Consider the following 20396-nt stretch of genomic DNA (forward strand, 5'->3'; position numbering starts at 1 on the left):
TTAGCAGTACAAATTTTGAGTCCATAAAGCCAAGTCCTGATTTTAGGATGTATATCTCCTGAATATATTTATTCTCAGTCCCCCAATTTAGTTGACCCTCATGTTAGTCTTGACTGTTCAGTATTTTGAATGTGTCCTTTTCTTTTATTCAATTTTCTCAGATAAGGAGAATTTTGCCAATTCTTTACAAAAGTCATGGCTTTTTCACACACAGTTTCAATGCAAACATGATGATAGGAGAAAATGTAATGGAGAAAATCTTGCTTGAACCCATCCAGAGGTTTCCATTGGAATTGAAAGGAGAAGCTTCAGCAAGATAAGCTGATAAGTTAGTTTCTATCTTTAATGAGCTAAGACTCAGTCACAAAGATCTTTTCTGGTCATTTTGGTGTTTGCTTTGAATAACTTGTTTTTCCAGTAGATTAGGATTTTTCTTCCTTTTTCAGAGAAATGTATCAGCTTATAACCTCTTTTTCATGTTTTCCCATAACACACAAAACTATTCTTGATATGTGTTAGACTTGGTGGTCATATAGTGCTAAAAGTTGAGTGCTTCATACCTGACAGAATGATGACTTTCATGAAAATTCATGGTGACTAAGTCATAAAAACAGAAAGAATTCACTAACAAGTTAGTGAAGTAAACCTTAAGACATTTTGTGGGGTACATGATTCAATTCATCCAAAATGATAATATTTTACTTGACTAACTTCACAAAAAGTCCTAACCCCCAGTCCTGTGGGTATGAACCCATTTGTAAATAGGACCTATGAAGATGGTAGTATATTATGAATGTATGGTCAAGCAGAATGAGGATGGGTTTTAAAATCCAATATGGCAGAAGTCCCTATGAGCAAAGAAAACTGGACTCAGAAGTAGAAGCCAGAAGTCAGTGGAAACCAGAACAGACAAAATGAGAGAGAAATTACCATGTGATGGAGGATTGCCAAATGCTACAGACTCAGGAAGGAAGCAAGTCCTCCCATGATCTTGATATTGGACTTCTAGTCTCCAAATCCATGAGATAATAAATTCCTATTGCTTAAGCCAACCACTTTGTGGTATTTGTCATAGAAGCCCTGACACACTAAGACAACCTTTGAGTAGTCATTTATTTTCTACCCATTAAGCCTAACTTCATGCTTCTTGTCATTATTTAAACAGAAGGTTATGACTCAGAACTCTATGAACCAAAATTGGCTAAAACTAACTTTTCTGACAGAAGTATTTGTATTCTTAAATACAAATGTTGATTTGTTGATTTTACCAACCAGTTACTAAAAGAATACACTTGCTTAGTCAATTGATAAATATTTACAAATTATGTGTGTAAAATGCAAAGTACTTTATGATAATTCAAAACAGAAAAGTAGAAATTACCACATTTTCAATGAAATTTGATCTAAGCTAAAGTTTAAAGCAACTGTGTACAAAGTTATTCCTTTCAAGGGTAACAAGTTTGCACATTCAAAGATTAAATAAAATGTATAAATTTATCCTCTTTATTGAAAACAGAGTTCTACATGGAAGTGTTCCAAAATACCATTGACTATGAAATAAGTCACTACATAATATCAATCAGTATTGAAGACTGTTGTTACTAAGCCAAGTGGTTTCTAAGTGATTCTAAATGTTGCCTTGAGATTTATTGATGGGCAAGTATGCAGACTACTATATGGCTAAATAATTATCTGTGATAGGAGTGCATAGAAATAATTTAGGAATATATCAGGAAAAAAGTAAAGTGACAAAGGTAAAGTAAAGTAAGAGTGTGGTTATGGATGATTGTGGAAAATATTGTGTCAGACAAAAGTAAAATCCTATTAAATAATCTGTGTCCTGGGAGCAGATATGAATGCTTTATGTACAAAGGAAATACAGAAATATAATTGTGGAGCATGCCTGTGATGGCTTTGTAATATGCCAAGTTGGTTAAGGTCAACAATATTTCCCACAATTCCATTCTATTTATTTTTCTCAATAGAATAAGCTACAAGGGAAACTTGTGATGTTTAGAAGGTGAAAGAGAGACAGTAGCCATTACATAGCAGAGACACATGGTTGTCAATCTGCTGACCTAACTCATTGGGCTGAAGCAGCATCTGAACCTACCTTCCACTGGATCTTCTCTTGCCTTCTCTGACTCCTTGGCCAATTATGTGTGCTTGGCTCCTTGACAAAGAGTTCCACCTTTTGCAGCATACACTGTTCATGAAGATCAGAATCAACAGAACAGAAACAATTTTCAGTCTAATAGAGTTCCAGCTCATATTTGTGAATCCCAGCCTGCTCATGGCTCATGATCTTTGCTTCCTAACTGCCTACCCTGTGGACTTCAATATCCAGCATCATATGTTGAGACAACATTGTTTTAGAGACTGCTTAATCAGTGTCACAATTGTGTAAGCTAATTCCCTGTAAAAGATCCCTTAAAATCTATCTATCCATCCATCCATCTATATCCATATCATCAATCTACATATGTCTACAAGTTCTGCTTCTCTGTTGAAACTTGACTGATGCTTAGTGTGAGACACTTTGAGAAGTGGCTTGGCACTAGAATATGGGAATATCATTGGCCATATGGAAGATCCTAAAAATAACTGGGCATTATTTCATTTTTTAAAATGTTGGAATGGGATGAAGAACATCATGAGGCTTGCATTTTATAAGAACATTCTGACTGAAGCATGGAAAAGATTTCAAGGAAGTTTATGAATAACTTAGACATGATAGAAGACTATTGCAGAAGTGAGGCAAGAGATTATGGTAGCTTTGTTAGGTAGATAGTTATGAAGAAAGAAGAAACAGAGATAAGGTGACTTCAAATGGGTAAAAATGAGAGGATTTGGTGAGATATTGTATTATGCTGTTAAGAGAAATGAAGGCATGAGTTTTTACTGACTTATACTAGGTATATTTAATTTATTGTATTTTGGGGAAGGTTTGGAATACGGAAGTACATGAGTTCTATTTTGCCATACTGAATTTGAGGTTGTATTGAGGTTTCTGAGTAAAGATATTAGGTAAACTATTGGGCATATATGGCAAGAAGTCAGAGAAGTCAGGAAAGAAGGTATGCATGCTTGGGTCACCCATGTGTATGTGGTAATGGTGAGTTCAACCAGCACAAGAGCACTGAAAGAAACAGATGTTAACATTGATTACTAGGAAGTTTTGATATTTATTATCATTGTAAATGTTGTAGTGTTTTAACTCTTAGGTAAACATTTTTAAATATTTGGAGTTTACTTTATTTCTTAAATCATAAAACATTCCCCTACTCAGTAGTCTGTGATAGAATATAAGGCAGTAGCTATAGTATTTAGAATATATTCACCAGAAGTTTGAATCTAGCACTCAAATGTAGATTATTTTTGCCAATGTATCCAATGAAAACAACTTTACTATGATTCAATCTCTTAAATATTATATTTCATATACATTTTTGTCACTGGAAAATATGCACTCAATTTAATTACTAATAAAGCTCTAAGTAGCAATTATTATAGGTGATATTATTCATAGTTCCATATCCCAATATTGGGTTTGGAATATTATTAAATGCTCTTGTGGGTTTTCTTAAGTATCAAGAAACTCTGCAGTATTGCATTGGAAGACTCTATAAAATTATATTCAATATATAGACTTTTCATAAAAAATTGAACATATATTACTAAAGAAGTATATGATATATGAATTACTTCATATAGAAAAGAGTTAAAGCAATGTTGGGAGGAGAAATGTCAATATAATTCAGGATCCTAAATGACAAATTATTTAAGAAATACATGGAAGACTACACTGACAATGTGTTGCAAATTCTTCCCCAAAAAAACCACATTGTTTCTTGCAGGCAGACTTTTCTAAATATCCAGGAACCTAGTGTCTCTGAGTAGTGAATCATCATTGATCCATCATTTGACCCCCTTTCATTTTACCTGATGGCTGACTTTGTGAGGTGAGTATATATAAGGTATTTTATTTCACATACATCACAATCTAAATCTCTTTCTTTAGAGTGGAAGTCATTGAGCCATGGTTTACTTATGTTGTTCTCTGGTGCATTTTGCTCCTGGAAAGCCTACAATGATTCACATTTTTTATTTATTTTAAAGCTCCAAAGTCCTGGACAGTGCTTTACAATAGTCTCTATAGCACTACAGTAGCAGAGAACATCAGTCACAGTTTATACACTTTCACTGCACTTTTCCTTCTTGCCTGGTCAAACTGCAAACTGTAAATACAAATCAAATAGCAATTCTTACCAAAGGGGAAAATGTGCTTTTGGGCTCCTAAATTTTCGAGCAATCAATGAGCCTTTAAATTCAATTTGATTATTTCCTCCACCTTACTTCCTTCTCCTTCTCCTCCTCTGTCCTTCTCTATATTTTTAAAATATTTCATATTTTAAATTTTTATACAGCAAACTACTTCTTTTTTAATTGGATTTTTTATCATGCATATACCAAGTAAAAAATGGTAATGGGCAAAAAACAAAACCAAACAAAAATGCACTTAGTGTTAAATTTAAGTATTTCCTGTGTTAAATATTAAGACTTACTCTGCTTTCAACTTAAAACCATGAGGGTAGCAGCTCAGTGTTATAGTGGAGGCCTGGAGATGCCTTCAATGTGGGCTTTTCTCCTTTTGCTTCCTTCACATGGTGGACCTGACCAACCTCATGTCTGTTCATTCCCATGGAAAGAGAGTGGGTGTTGAGCCTTGCCTAGCTGGAAGTACCCCAGGGCCAAAGCAGAAGAGGAAATGATCTCTCTGATAGCACATAGGAGGGGTTGGAAATCTACAGGTAGAGGTGGTCCTAAACACCTCTGGCTCTGTCACTTACACCAAAAGCCATTAATGATCTCCCCTAACACTTAATAGGCCCAAAGATAACCACTTATGGGATGGCCACTGCCATTTTACAGACCTTTCTTCTTGATGCACTAAAGTCCATTCACCATTATGAAATTTAAAAGAAGAAAGAGAAAAAGAAAATAGCAAGAAATCATACAAGAAGCAGCACCACTCACAACAGGGACCCTATTACCAGGCCCAGAACAGATTTTGGTATGGTTTTCCATGCTCAGTGAACCTTGGCATCGGGGCCAGGGGTCATGAGATTCTTCTTACCTGCATCTTTACTCCCTTCCTCCAGCTTGGCTGGCATTGTGGCTTGCATCTGAGAAAAAGAACCTGGAGTCCTACTTTTACCAGCTCCTCCAGGAAGGGTTTTCAGCACATGACCAGGAAGTGAAAAAGCCAAAGTGCTGGTAGTCTATATGGGCTGCTCTTGCAGGGATGGCTTATTTAAGAAGAACCCAGTGCTCCCCATGACAGAGGTATGTGTGAAGTATCACCTTTGACATGGTTTAGCTTTCCCATTTCAGTGTCTCTTTCTGAGATCCCATTTTCCATGATCCAGGTTAGTTTGTTTGTACCCTCCTGTGGACTGAGCTTTGTATTCTCCTGAGTGTGTCTTGATGCATTTGGGTGACTGCTGCCATCATTATTTTCACATGACCTATTGGTTCCACACAACCTAGTGGTCATGTGGGCCTTTCCTCCCTGCTTCTCTTCTGAACCTTTAATGGCAGCCATAGATACCTCTTTTATCAGCAGTTCAGTTTTCATGCAGCAATCCTTCTTCATCTCTCCCTTACTTGGAACTTCCTGCTTCACTGAAGAAAGGTCAATGGTGTCTGGAAAACCTCTGTCAGCTGGGAAGGTTGGCATCTGCTGGTCCCTTGCTCCCAAGTTCTGGTTTTAAAGAAGCTTTTCCAAAATGTTTCTGGGCTTCTGTGTCTCTTAGCTTCTCTCTCTCAGCTCTTGTGCATTTGTGTTTGTTCTCTCAGGGCATTTCTGTCTATGCAAATGGAGGTCCTCTCTTAGCATATCAGGGGCAAACTCTAGGCTTTATCTCAGCTTAGCATCTCCAGAAGTCCATCTGCATTTCCAAGTGTCCCCAAACATCTGGGTCTGTGTCAGATCTTAGCTTCTCCCAGAGGCAAACTCTGGGCTACATATCTTAGTTTCCTGAATTGTATTTTAATTTGAGATTGTATTTTTAAAAAATAAGGCAAATAAAAACATATAATCATGAACTCAAGGTCAACTAATATAGGGCAATGATGGACTGGTTTAGGAATATAGAGATGCTATGATGAGGAACATAGGAATTATGTTTTAAAGTATTTACATTGATGCTTCACAAAATTTAATATGCATAGGAATCATTGAATTATTGCTAAAATTCAAATCCTGAGTCAGTTGGCCTGAGGTTATAACCAAGATTCTGCATTTCTAACAAGCTTCTGATATGATGCTAATGCTTCTGGTTCATGGATCACATGGTAAGGAGCAAAGATCTACACTATATTAATAAGAATATAAAATGTAATATAAAAAAAGAGATCAAATATGAGTCTTTCAAATTTAAAACCCCTATACTATTCTACTTCATGAGACCTTCATGAGATACTTCATGCAACTCATGAGACCTTACAATGTGGTTTACCTATGGTGCATTTAATGTATATTTGTATTGATTTTTATTAGTAGGTGTTCTAGGTATTCAGTATATTTAAGAATATTAGCTAAATTAACACTCACAGGAACTCTAAACATTATTATTATTTCCATTCTTAGATGAGGAAACAAAGCACAGTGAGTTAGTCTTATAATTCATTGAAGTTCTGGAGATCCAAGGTTAGAGTTTACGGTAATTTTAGGAGTTACATTCCCTCTTTCTTTTCTGCAAAATACTATTAAAGTATTTCCACATAGCTCTCCACAAAATTATAAAAACATAAACTATTATCAAAGAATGAATGAAATTTGTTTAATACTGTATTTGTTATAAAAATATTGAAGTAATACCTTTCTGTTTTTAATAATTTGCCAATTCTGAATAGCAGTTAAAAACAAAAGAAGATCTGATGTAATACACACTGAGAACTGTACCACTATAAAAATATACACAATTTAATATTTCATTAAAACAATATATTAGACAGGTGGGGCAAGACAGCAGGGTAGGGAAGTATGGAATTTAGTCCTCTAGCCAGGAACAACTAATAAATAGTCTGGGACAACTGTTTGGGGGACACCTGTGATTGGACACACCTTGTACAACAGTTTGGAATAGGTAAAAGGACTGAGACCATGGCATAGAACTGTAAATAAAGCCCCCAAATCTGCAGAGCTGGTTCACCTCACCCAACAGCATGACAGTCTGAGCTGGAACACTTCCCTGTGGGAAAAAGTGGTAGTCCCTTTTCAAGAATTTGTAAGCTTGAAAAATCAAATGATAGAACTTATGGGATTGAAAGTCACAAAGAGATGAAAAACACAATGGAGACATACAACAGCATATTTTAAGAGGCAGAAGAAAGGATTCATGAACTGGAGGATAGGACATCTGAAATCTCACACACAAAAGAACAGATGGGGAAAGGAATGGAAAAATATGAGCAGTGTCTCAGAGAACTGAATGACAATATGAAGCACATGAACATATGTGTCATGGGTGTCCCAGAAGGAGAAGAGAAGAGAAAAGGGGCAGAAACAATAATGGAATAGATAATCACTGAAAACTTCCTGTCTCTTAGGAAAGACATAAAATTTCATATCCAAGAAGAACAGCATACTCCAAATAGACTAGATCTGAATAGACTTACTCCAAGACACTTAATAATCAGGTTATCAATTTTCAAAGACAAAGAAACAATTTTAAAAGCAGCAAGAGAAGAGTGATCCATCACATATAAGGGAAAATTGATAAGACTATGTGCAGATTTCTCAGTAGAAACCATGAAGTGGTTTAAGGCAGTGGTATAATATATTTAAGATACTGAAAGAGAAAAAAAAGAAAAAAAAAAACTGCCAACCAAGAACTCTATATCTGGCAAACTGTCCCTCAAAAATGAAAGAGAGTTTAAAATATTTTCAGGCAAACAGAAAGAGTTTGTGAACAAGCACCTGCTCTGCAAGAAATACTAAAGGGATCACTACAGGCAAATAGGTAAAAACAAGATAGAGAGGTTTGGAAAAGCATGAAGAAAGGAAGACTATTGGTAAGGGTAAAAGGAGAGAGAAAAAAATTAAAATAAACATGACGTAAAAAATGAAAAAGACAAAATGATAGTAGACATTATGTTGGGTGAAATTAGTCAGAAACAAAAGGACAAATACTATGTCATCTCACTAACATGAAATGATGTTAATGAGCAACCTTGAGAGTTAAAGTTGAGAACACAGGTTAAGAGATAGAAAGAAGGTAGAGACTAGGCATCTGATGCTGAAGGAGTAAAGGATGTTCAATAAGATTGATTGTATAGATCCAGAAATGGATAGCACAAAACTGTGTGAAGGTAGTAAAAAATTATAAGTACTCTGAGCAAACATAAGTGTGAGTACAGTTGAAAGAGGAAGGCTAGGGACATGTATGACACCAGAAAGAAAGATAGAAGATAAAGACAGGGAATGTATACCTAGAGTGGTCAATGATGGTGATTAAATGTACAAATGTAAGAATGTTTATACATGAGGTAGAACAAATGGATGTCAACATTGCAAGGTGTTGAAAATTGGATGATATAAGGGAAAAATACAATCAATGCAAACTAGAGTCTATAGTTAACAGTAGCACTGTAATATGCTTTCATTAATTGTTACAAAGGCAATATACCAAAACTAAATGTCTATAAGAGGGTGATATAAGGGACTGGTATGAGATTCTTGGTGTTGTTGTTGTATGACCTAGTCATTGTATTTTATTTTCATTTTTTCTTCTATCTTTTATTTTATTCTTTTTTTCTCCTCTTTCTTTCTTTGTGGAAGAAATGGAAATGTCATATAGATTGTGGTAGTGAATGCATAACTGTGATTATACTGGGAGTCATTGATTATTCAGGATGGATTGTACAGAGTGTGAAGAAAACCATTTAAAAAATAAACAGAGGGATACAAGTGCTGGAGAAAATGTGGAGAGAGGGATGTACCTTGTCTTGTTGGAGAAGTAGAATGGTGCAGCCTATCTAGAGGGAAGTGTGGTGGTTCCACAGAAACATTTCATGGGGTTGCCTTAAGTTCCTGCAGCCCTGTTATTGGGTGTATACTTGGAGGAACTGAGAGCAGGACATAAGTGGACATTTGTACACTGGTGTTTGTAGCAGAAGTATTCACAATTTGCAATGGATGAAGGTGTCCTAAGGGTACATCAACTGATAAATGGAATGGTGAACTGTGGTGTTTACATAAAATGGAATATTTGGCCATGCCAAGAATGAATGAAATTGTTAGGTATGCAAATAGGTGAGTGGGCCTTGAGGACAGTATATTGAGTGAAATAAGCAGAAGTGAAAAGATAAACACTAAAATGCCTCACTAATATAGGCTAATAGTCTTGTGCAAACTCTGAGAATTGAATCTGGAAGCATGGGTTATGAGGGAAAGGCTTATTGTAAAGTTTCCAATATTGTAAGCTTTTACAGCAGTCACATCTATTCATGAGTTGTAATGGCTATTTATAAATTCTGAGATACTGAGCTCTTTGTGTGACCTAGTCAGTCCCTGGAGCTTTGGGTATCTGTGTGGCACCTGAGACTTGGAGCAAGAGTTCAGCAGCTGTGAGTGTCAGCATTGCCCCATGCAACAACTTTTAAGGAGGCTGAAAAGCAGATCAGAATTTGATTGGAAATATGAATGAAATGGACTTGATTGAGACTGGGATACAACAGACTAAAGGGTAGAGGATAATAGTGAATATGTGTTAAAACTTCAGTTTCTGTGTGGGACCAAAGGAAGAAATGTTTGTTGCAAAATCTATATTTTTTCTAGCACATTAAATAATTTAACTTATATCGTCAGGTTACTCAAACACCATAATTACAAGGAAACTTGACTGGAAAGTGAGATCTGGTTGGTTTGTACAGTTCAGTGTGAAGCCCTGATATATTCCAGAGTAATTTGGGCAGAAAATAAAAAGTATTTGCAAAACACACTTGCAGGACTGGGGAAAAATGTGAATATATTAAACTTCCTCACCTGGAGAATTCCTAATATTCTCACAAGCATTGGGAGCTACCAATTTAGTAGGCTGAGCCCTCAATCTTGGGGCTTGCCCTTATGAAGCTTGTTACTGTAATTGAGAGGCTAAGCCTACTTATTATTGTGACTGAGAGTCTCCCCCAGAGAACCTCTTTGTTTGCTCAGATGTTGTCACTGCCTCTAAGCCAACTTGGCAGGTGAACTTGCTGACTTCCCTCTATGTGGGACATGACTCCCAGGGATGTAGGTCTGGGGGGCAATGTGGGATGTGACCCTCAAGGATGAGCCTGAACCTAGCATTGTAGGATTGAGAAAGCTATCTGGATCAAAAGGGGGAAGAGAAATGAAATAAAGTTTCAGTGACAGAGATTTCAAATGGAGTTGAGAGTTCATTCTGGAGGTTACTCTTATGCATTATGTAGCTATCCCTTTTCAGTTTTTAAGCTTATTAGACTAGCTAGAAGGAAATACCTGAAAGTGTTGAACTGCAATCCAGTATCCTTTATTCTTGAAGATGATTGTATAAATATATAGCTTATATGGTGTGACAGTGTGATTGTGAAAACCTTATGGCTCACACTCCCTTTATCCAGTGTATGGACAGATGAGTAGAAAAATGTGGGCAAAAAGGAAATGAATGATGGGGGAAGGATGTATGGGATGTTTTGGATGTTCTTTTTTATATTTATTCTTATTCATTTTTTATTTTTATTTTTTGAGTAATGAAAATGTTCAAAATTTGATTGTGATAATGAATGCACAACTAAATGATGATTCTGTGAACAGCTGTACACTTTGGATGATTGTATGTTATGTGAAGTTATTTCAATAAAATTGCATTTAAAAATAATCACCATGTGAAAAGAATTAGGGTAGGAAAAGAGTGGCCAGACATGAGGCTTTTAAAGGTAAATTTGATGGCTTGGTACTTACACAGTTTTCAAAATAATTGTTATATTGATGTAATTTACAAGGTTTGACTGAAACTGGGACAGAAAAATTTTTAAGCAATTCACTGTAAATCATGTAATTATTTTAAAAATAGTTTAACATTCTGAAATGAGAATTACACTGCTTTGAGATTCCAATAAATTTCACATAAATGACAAAAAGAAATCCCAATATATAAGAAGTCTAAGTCACAGATACAAAATCTGTATCCTTTTCATGCCTCAGGTATTACTTTTAGATGGCTGTTAGATCCTGAGGTACATATTGTATGGATTTTTGAAAAACTAATATGCCTCAGGGCTGTCATGGGTAACAGAGCACCAAAGACACAGCTACACCAAGCCTTAACTACACTGCACATGCATCTCTCCAACACCCCAGAGCAGAAATGTCATGATGAGAGCACTGTCTTTTAAATTGGTGTCTTTAAATCACTTTAGGCAATGAAAGTCATGGTTCTGAAATCAGAAATGATTGGTTTTACAATTTGCTCTACCTTAATCTTCCTTAATTATAGAATTGTATGTAATGATTTTCTATTTGACAGGAATCCTTGTAAAAAGAGGAAAGGTAATCTTTTGGACATAAGCTGTATAAGAATTAAAAATAAAGTATCTTAGAATTGCCCTTCTCTGATGAGAAACAAGTGTTATGGAATACTTGACTTTCTCTGCCTTTACATTTACAATAAAAATATTTGTCAAGTAGTGGCAAATGTCTTTTGCAGTTATTGAAATTGTATAACCTGAAAAATTAAAAGGTTAGATTATGCATTTCCTGTAAATGATTATGACATTCTTGACAAGTGAAAATAAAAATAAAACCTAATTATATAGTGGAGGGAGAAAGATCTAGATCTGGGACAAGAAAAAGCAGATACATTTTTTCACTTTCCTATAGCTACAATTAAAAACCACAGATATTATGTATAAAATAAACACCAGGAGGCTATCAAAACTGGAAAGAAGAGGCAAAAACCTCTAAGGAACTTGGACCTAGAAGACAAAAACAGCAGTGTTTTCCCTTGGTTTTCTTTTTGACTCACACATGACACAGTTCGTGTTAGAGAAACCACTGAGCCCTGGAAAAAAAAAATTAAAAAAAGGAGAAATGGGGATCTGGGTAGCCAAAGGCCAGCAAAGTGACAGCTTTTTGAGAACAAACATTTTAAAATAACTGTCCTACTTTAAACAAACACTGCTTCAGTCTGTTGGCTGCCAAAATGCAATATACTAGAAATGAGCTGCCATTTAACAGTGGGATTTGTTAGTTTACAAGCTTACAGTTCTGAGACTATGAAAATGTCCAAATCAAGGCATCATCCAGATGATACCTGGACTCCTCTGTCAGATAGCAAGGCACATGGCGGCATCTACTGGTCTCTCCCTTCTTGTCCAGCCTTCTTGCTTCCATGGCTTTCTCTCTGAGCTTCTGTGTCTTTTTCTCTCTCATCTGTGTCTTCTCTCTGTCCTTCATCCTCTTATAAAGGACCCCAGTAAGAGGATTAAGAGCCACCTGAGGCAGGCCTCAACTGAAATAAACTATTCAAAATGTCCCACCCATAACAGGTTTACACCCACAGGAATGGATTAGCTTTAGGAATACAGTCTTTTCTGGGGTCCATACAGCCTCATAAAAAAAGGAAATGACTTGAATTTCTTTCAAGTGCTGAAAAGAAAGAACAGTCATTTCAGAATTTTATATAGAATGAGATATCCTTCAGGAATAAAGGAGAAATCAAGACATTGTCATATGAAGGAAAAGTAAGAGATTTATGGAGCCAACAGATCGACATCTAAAGAATGGTCAAATGAAGTACTTGAGAAACAGAAAGGAAATTTGAAAAAAAGTCTTGGAACATAGGAAAGAAGAAAGAAAAAGAAAAGTAGTAAAAATATTGATGAATGCAATAGACTTGCCTTCCATGCTTGAGTTTTCTTAAATGTGCTTTATAGTTGAAGAAAAAATTGTAACATTGTTTAAGATGGTACTCAGTGTTTGTAGAGGAAGTATTTAAAGACAATTATAAAAGTGGAAGGATAACGGAAATTAAAAAGAGATATATTTTCCAAACTTTATTGGAACTGCTAAAATGTAGCAATGAAAGGTTAGGTATGTGTAAAGCAGTATGTGGAACACCCATTAATAAAAACCTGTACAAAAATACATTCAATGCGGCATAGATACATCAAAATAGAATTCCAAAGTTTCAAGTAAACCACAGAAAAACAACAACAACAAAACAGAGTTCACATGCAGAAAATAAATACGCAGAAAAACAGAATGGCATATTAAAGCCTTAATGTGTCAATAACTACATTAAGGGTAGATTATTTATTTGTAATAGCTCCAAACTGAAAACAAGCAACATGCTCTTCACAGCATAAATAGTTAAACATACCATAAAATACTACTTGACCGTAAAATCAAATAATCATTTACAAACACAACTTGGATAAATCTCAAAGGCATTATGTTGAGTCTCAAAGTCAATTACTGTATGATACTATTTACATAGTATTCTCAAATTCATAAAACCATATAGGTTGTAATTTTAAAGGGGTAAGAGAGGAATATCTTTGTGGTGATTGTATACTTCTATATCTTGATTGTGCTCATGGTTACTCAAATATACACATGTGATAAAATTATATAAAACTATATCCATCTACTGTACTAATGTCACAGTCTTGGTTTCTATATTTTACTGCAGTTGTACCAAATGAACCATTGGAGTAACTGGATGAAGTATAAATGGGATCTTTCTGTACTATTTTTGCAATTTCCTGTGAATCCTTAAATAGAATAAAATAAAAAGTAAATATAGAATAGTAAAATAGTAAGAGAAAATCATAAAAATTTTAGGTACATTTTATTTTCAACAGCGCATCCACTGAAGTGTATGTGGGTGTGTTTCTTTGAGGGTGTCATACTTCTGTTATTTTGAATCCCAGATCTCCAATGAAGAATGATCAAGCACTACTTTTAAATGTTTTATTTGGACAAATATTCATTTGGAAGAGACACACACAGATATAGATATAGATATGGATTTAGAAATTTACATGGATTAATTTATGATTAATGCCAATACTTTTATATATGATTAACTGCATTAATAGTAACCAATGTTTTCTAAACTGCAGCTCTATGGAGTCCCAGTCCCTCAAGGGTTCTCTTATGTATATGATACACTATATTGATAAATGCAATAGACTTTCCTTCTACTCTTGAATCTTCTTAATTGTACTTTATAGTTGAAGGAAAATTTGTAACATTATTCAATGTGGTACTTGGTGTATGTAGAGGAAATATTTAAAGACAACACAATATATAAAATTCTGATGAAGACTGCATTTAATCTGATAAATGATTGCTAGAAACAAGACATTGAATAAGAACAAAATTAAGTAATTTTTCATACAAACACGTTTGTAACTCCAGGTACTGCATATTTTAAAAATATTTAAAAATGCTTTATAAATAATATATTTCAAAGTGTACAAAATCAATAGATCATAACATTTTGCACATTACAGCATCATAAGCCACAGCAATTTTTCATGTTCAGGTACAAAAGTCATTTTAGGAAATGGGCCCAGTCACAAATCACTTTGGGACACAAGTTGGTATTTTTTACCTTGTTGATTATAATCACTGGGTAAAAAGGCAATTCAGAGCCTTCTAGACAAGTTGCCCTGATTGTCTATTTTGTCTTCTTTCATAAGTATTCTTAATTGTGAGCTAGTTTAGCTTCACATATGAGTTAATTCTACACACATAGGTTAGAACACACCAACTACTAAAAACAATTATCATGCAATAATCTTAACATTTAAATAAAAGCAATGGTAGTAACTTGTTTTCTGGTGTTTTGCAGTTGTTTCAAAGCTGTTTGGTATTTAATGGTATATCTACACATTCTCTTTCTCTCTTTATCTTTCTCTATATTCAATTTCAATCTTTAATATCTTTTTAGAATCATCTTTCTTGAATTGCTTGGCTTAATTTTTTCACACCAATCATCTTTATGCTATCTTCTTTAATTCACATAATGTATGCAACTTCTTTTGATTATAATTGTGCACCCTCAGAATATTAATTTAAAATTCTCACATGGTTTCTTCTCTTTCTTTTCCAGCTCAGACACTCTTACCTGCTTGTCTTTGTTATATCTTGTTTGACCTCTTAGTTCAACAAAAACAATATGTATATATAGCGTGTATATATATACAACCATATATAATTATTCGTATACATATACATATGTGTATCTATATAGAATAGTGTTAAAATGACCCTTGAGCTCTGAAAACTATAATAAATTGAGTGACATATTAAAACTTGAAATTGTAAATAATATGTGCTGTATTTTAAAGTTCATAAGTGAAAAATTGTAAGGACATAATTAAATAATTGATATTTGTGCCATAATTCCAAAATATAACTAGATAAATATTGGCATTATCACATAATTATATATTCTTTGGTTTCCAAATTTTGCTTACAGAGGTATGGGTAAATATGTGCAATATACCAGGTACTTTCTAGGAGAGAAACTGGGCTGTATACTTTTGTGATTTGGGTTAGTAGTTCATATCTGTACATTGACATTGTCTCAGATGAGTTCAGTAGGGAAGAGTAGATATCAAAGTCCCAAAGGGAGCCATATTTGGAGGGAACGGCAAAGACTGGACTGGATGGATGACAGAGACTTGAGACAGGGGTTTATTTGATGTCAATTCTGGTGATCAGAGTCAGAACATTTGATTGCTCTGTAAATATCTTCAATCAACCTAACACCACAAGCATACTTTTTACATCAAAGACTTTTGTTCTATAAGCGTGTTTTAGTCTCAGCTTGATCATATTCATACTTCTGCATATTGTTTATCATGGATAAATCATTTAAAGCATTCACTAAATTGATGGTTAGATTTGTTTTAATTTTTCTTCGGAATATTAAAATTTATGTGCTTTTACTAACATTTAATTATGTTCCTTGTGCATTTTGAAGGGATGATTTAGCCAGATGAAATCTTTTTTTCATTCAAGTTATCTTACCAATAACTATAACTGTATAAGAACTCTGAAATGTCATTGAGTAGAAAAAGATTATAGGAAGCCTGTAGAATGAACATAGGGTTTACAATCTCAAGTTATGAGAATAATAATAATTTTAGCTTATTTTATATATGCTGATTTCCAAGGAATGTAGTATTTGCTTTACACACAGGAAGGCCATTTATGAGACTCCTAAAATAATTTGAGAAAGAAATATAAGACTTGGATTAGGTGAACATAGGGGAGATGGAGAAAAAAGAATGAAATTAAAACATGTTTTGTGTTTAATATTGCTAGTTTAGTGATAGATTTAAGATGGGATTTGACAAGAAGAGAGTTTAGCAATAATTTTTATCAGTCTGTTTTTAGGAAATTTATAAACTATGAAATAGAATTTGAAAAAAAATACAGGAAGTTTTCCTAAATTTTAAAATAACAGGAAGTATTGGAAAAAATTTGGCAAAATACTCTTGATGCAATGTTAAGCACAGATGTAGCAAGATAGGAATTGAATATGTGATTATGTAACAGAGATAAAATCTTTGTTATAAGGTTTTTATAATGTATTGATAATAAGTATAAAGCAGTATTTATTGTTCTGTTTTAATATATAGGATTAGGTGATTTTTTGTTTTTCACCAATATTATAATTACTATAAGAAATCATCATTATTTTATTGAGATATAATATACATAAAATGCAAAAATCTTAAGTGCACAGCCTGATGATATTATATATATATATATATATACACACACACACAGTTTCATATCCCACATAAATTAAGATACAGAACATTTCCAGCATTCCTGAAGATTCATACATGCCCAATCACAGTAAATAAAAATGCAGGAGTAAAGATAAAATATTTTAGGACTATGGAAAGAAACAAAGTCCTTGAGAAATTTCAATAGGATGTATTCAGGTATAAAATTGAAGGTGCAAACTGTGATATTAGGAGGGAACACACATTTATTGAACTGAGACAGAAGATATAGAGCACAAATGCAATGCAAGGAGAGATCTGACTGATTAGTAATAAAGTAGGTTGTACCCCACTTATAGCTTCTGCTTTTTAAGTGAGGTTTGATAGAAAGTGATATTTGAGAATAAGGTAGAAGAGAAAGTATGATTATTATGAGGAGAGAATTTGTTGTGGTTACAAAAATGGGAAAATAAACATAATTGGAAAATGTACAATTACCTAGTGATTTTACTGACTATGAAATAATAGTGACTGTTTCAGTTAGTTTTTGATATTTAACAACTACCTAAACCAGATATTTATATAGGTCATGATTCTATGGTTTGGCAATTTGGGCTGGGTTTGGCTACATGGTTTCTTTGGTATCAACTATGGTCAGCTGAAAGGCTCATCTCCACTCCACTTCCTTTAGTTCTCCATCTGTCCAACCCAGGATTATTCATATGTCACAAGGGCAGAGTTCCAGAAACAATAGAAGCAAGTTAGCTGGATTAAGGTTTATGCTTGGGATTAATAGAGTGACATTCTACCACATTCTATTGGCTTAAATCAGTCACAAGGCCAGCCCAGATTCAGAGGAAGGGAAATGAGTTTCTTCCTTTTAAAGGAAAGTAGCTGCAAACTCATATTGGAAAGGATGTAGAAATAGGAAGAAATAATATTCATTATTGCAATTGAACACAATGATCATACATTTCAACTGAAGCCAACCCACAGCACATTCTGTTAACTACAGCAATATTTAGTTGTTCTTGTTAAAGTGATGTGAGTAAATTCAGCCACTCTATAGCTGCAATTTGGAGTAAGAGAGAGCTAGAGTATGCCATGTAAAGTGGAGCTATTTTCAAATGACTGTTTTAATGATGGAATTTAATTCTGTCCTTTAGAAATAACAATAATCCTATGAGGTACTAGTATTCACTTCATTTAACAAGAGATGAAATTGAAGTATATAGGCATGAAGATTTTGTCTAAGGCAAAACAGTCATGGATAATAAGTGGTGGAACCAGAATAACATTCAAAATACATGACCTTAGCTGTTATTCATAAACTCAGTTTTAACCTGGTCTGTGAAAGAAGGGAGCCAACTCTGTCTCTGTGTTCATGCAAAAGAAAACTTTATTCTACTCATTCCTACAGGTTTTTATAGCATACAAGGTAGTCTCCTATGTGACTGTTTTCAGATGTCTCAGGGAGGGTGCATTTTTTCTAAAGTCATGAGAATGTGAAAGTATGTGTGTACAAGGACACAAGAGGGTAAACATAGGGGACAATCTCTTCCGTGCTAGGTGGGAGATAGTATTGCAGAAGGAGCCCGACATCCTTATCTTTATCTAAATTGCCTGCCTTCAGGCACACAATGTCTTGACCTACTCATAATCTTTTGTAAGGTGGCCTCCTTGTATAACTTATCAAGCCAAGGAACCTTCTGTGTCTCCACATCTCCCCCCTTTTTGTTACAATTACAATTATGTGTAATGATATAGATATCATGGGGGTTCTTTGCAGGAGCGTGGTGTCTTCTTAAGCTGTTCCACCTGCACCAGAGTCCTAACCACTGATTAGAAGCCATTTAAGAATGGAGGGTATGGAGAAAACATGACCCCAGGAGCTTGGGTCAAGCCACTGTAGATGATCTCTTAGGATATCGATAGTATTTGTTTGTTCTTCCTGGATTTTGGTAGCACAGAGCGTTTACAAGATTTGCAACTTTAGATTATTTATGTCTTGAGTCAAATTGTCATGAAATGCTCCCCATAAATGTTTCTTGATGTCAGCCCAAGCATGATGGGTGCTATTCCATCATACAGGGGTTACACAGAGATAGGTTGTTTGCCAATCACATTTTAGAGTAAGGCATCAGGCAAGAGCATCTCATCACTCACCCACGAATTCAATGGTGGCTTCCAAAACTTGAAGCCGAGTAAGGATCTTTTGATCAATGCTTTGTTGTGTAAGGAATTGTTGACTAACATTCTCAATTGCAGAGTTCACGAAGTGGGCTGTTTGCACAGATTGGGAAATGGCCACTATAGAGATGGTAGCTGAAGCCAAAATAATGACTGTGGAAATGACGACTGCAATCAAGGTGAACAAAACACAAGGAACCTGAATTTTTTGTAAAGCTTGTTCAAGGATTGTGAGAGCAGCGGATGGCTGCCACTCTTGGGTTAAATTTACGGGAATAAACACTACAGCCTGTCTTTTTAAAACTATTATGCTTGTTATGCTCTTTTGGGTAATATTGGTATTAGAAATACAAGAAGTAAAATATGATTGGTTTCCTGAAAAAGAGATATTGTAGTGATTCGAATATGTGATATTAAGAGAGTCAATAATTAAAAAGACATAAGGATAAGCGGTACAAATTAAAACTTCTAGAGTGGAGCTATGAGTAAAAGTCATGTTTGTGTGGCTAGTAGAGTTATACATATCATACCAAATAGTCTACGAAAAATGTGCCCAAGCTGCCAGAGTGTACACTGCAGCAGCCAGGAGTCAAGTTGGGGAGCAGGAAACCTTAGCGAGTCATTGGTCCAAATAATAGGCTCAGAGGACTTGGCTTCAAAGCGTGCATGACTACCATTCCAATGGACAAACTGTGTATGATTACCAGACTTGAGATGTCCGAAGGGGCTTCAATCAGTGATGGTGTAGTTATGGATGAAAAGAACATGAGGAATTTTGTCACTGCAGGCAACCCAGTTAACAGACATACCTGTAGGTTTATATTTATCACATCCAGTTGGGCAAGGAGGGTTGGGGGTGGCACAGAAGTCTTAATTCAAGAGGTTGCATTTCTGTAGTCAATGCCCCCTACTGCTATAAAGGTGAGTGCTTGAGAGGTATTATGCAGCCAAACATGATTGCGGGGTTTAATGCAGTATTTTACATTATGAGATATACAGAGGGGTAGCACAGAGGAGGCAAAGGATATGTGACTATTTGCTAAGATCCGGTAGCTGCCATTAAGTAAAGAGCCTGTAGGTGGCACATTTACTCCACCCAGCCAAGTGGTTACAGTGCTAGAAACAGGGAAGGGGGAGTCTGCCCACATAACAGGGTGGAATAAAGGAGGATCCAAGATGTGTGTCCAATACAGGTGGGCTGAAACACATTGAAGTGGAAAGAGTAATAAGATTGTAAAGATAAATGTTACCACACTCTGGCAATGGACAGTAGACACCATTGCCAGGAACAATGTTTCTGGAGTTACAGGGGTGCCGGTTTGTCGAAGCACTGCTTCAGTCTTTTGAGTAGTTTTCTTCAGGACTCCCCATGTCATCAACAGGGCTTGCTGGGTTTTCGGCAGTCTCATCGTTGGCAGGGCAGTCCCCTC

The 20396-nt window shown here is 35.1% G+C and overlaps 1 pseudogene; it reads right to left on the reverse strand.

Annotated features, from left to right (window-relative positions):
* Positions 1-5033: 5033 nt before the first annotated feature.
* Positions 5034-5701, reverse strand: LOC119506008 (annotated as a pseudogene).
* Between the last annotated feature and the right edge of the window lie 14695 nt (positions 5702-20396).

Source organism: Choloepus didactylus, chromosome 11 (assembly GCF_015220235.1).
Source record: "Choloepus didactylus isolate mChoDid1 chromosome 11, mChoDid1.pri, whole genome shotgun sequence".
NCBI lineage: Eukaryota > Metazoa > Chordata > Mammalia > Pilosa > Megalonychidae > Choloepus > Choloepus didactylus.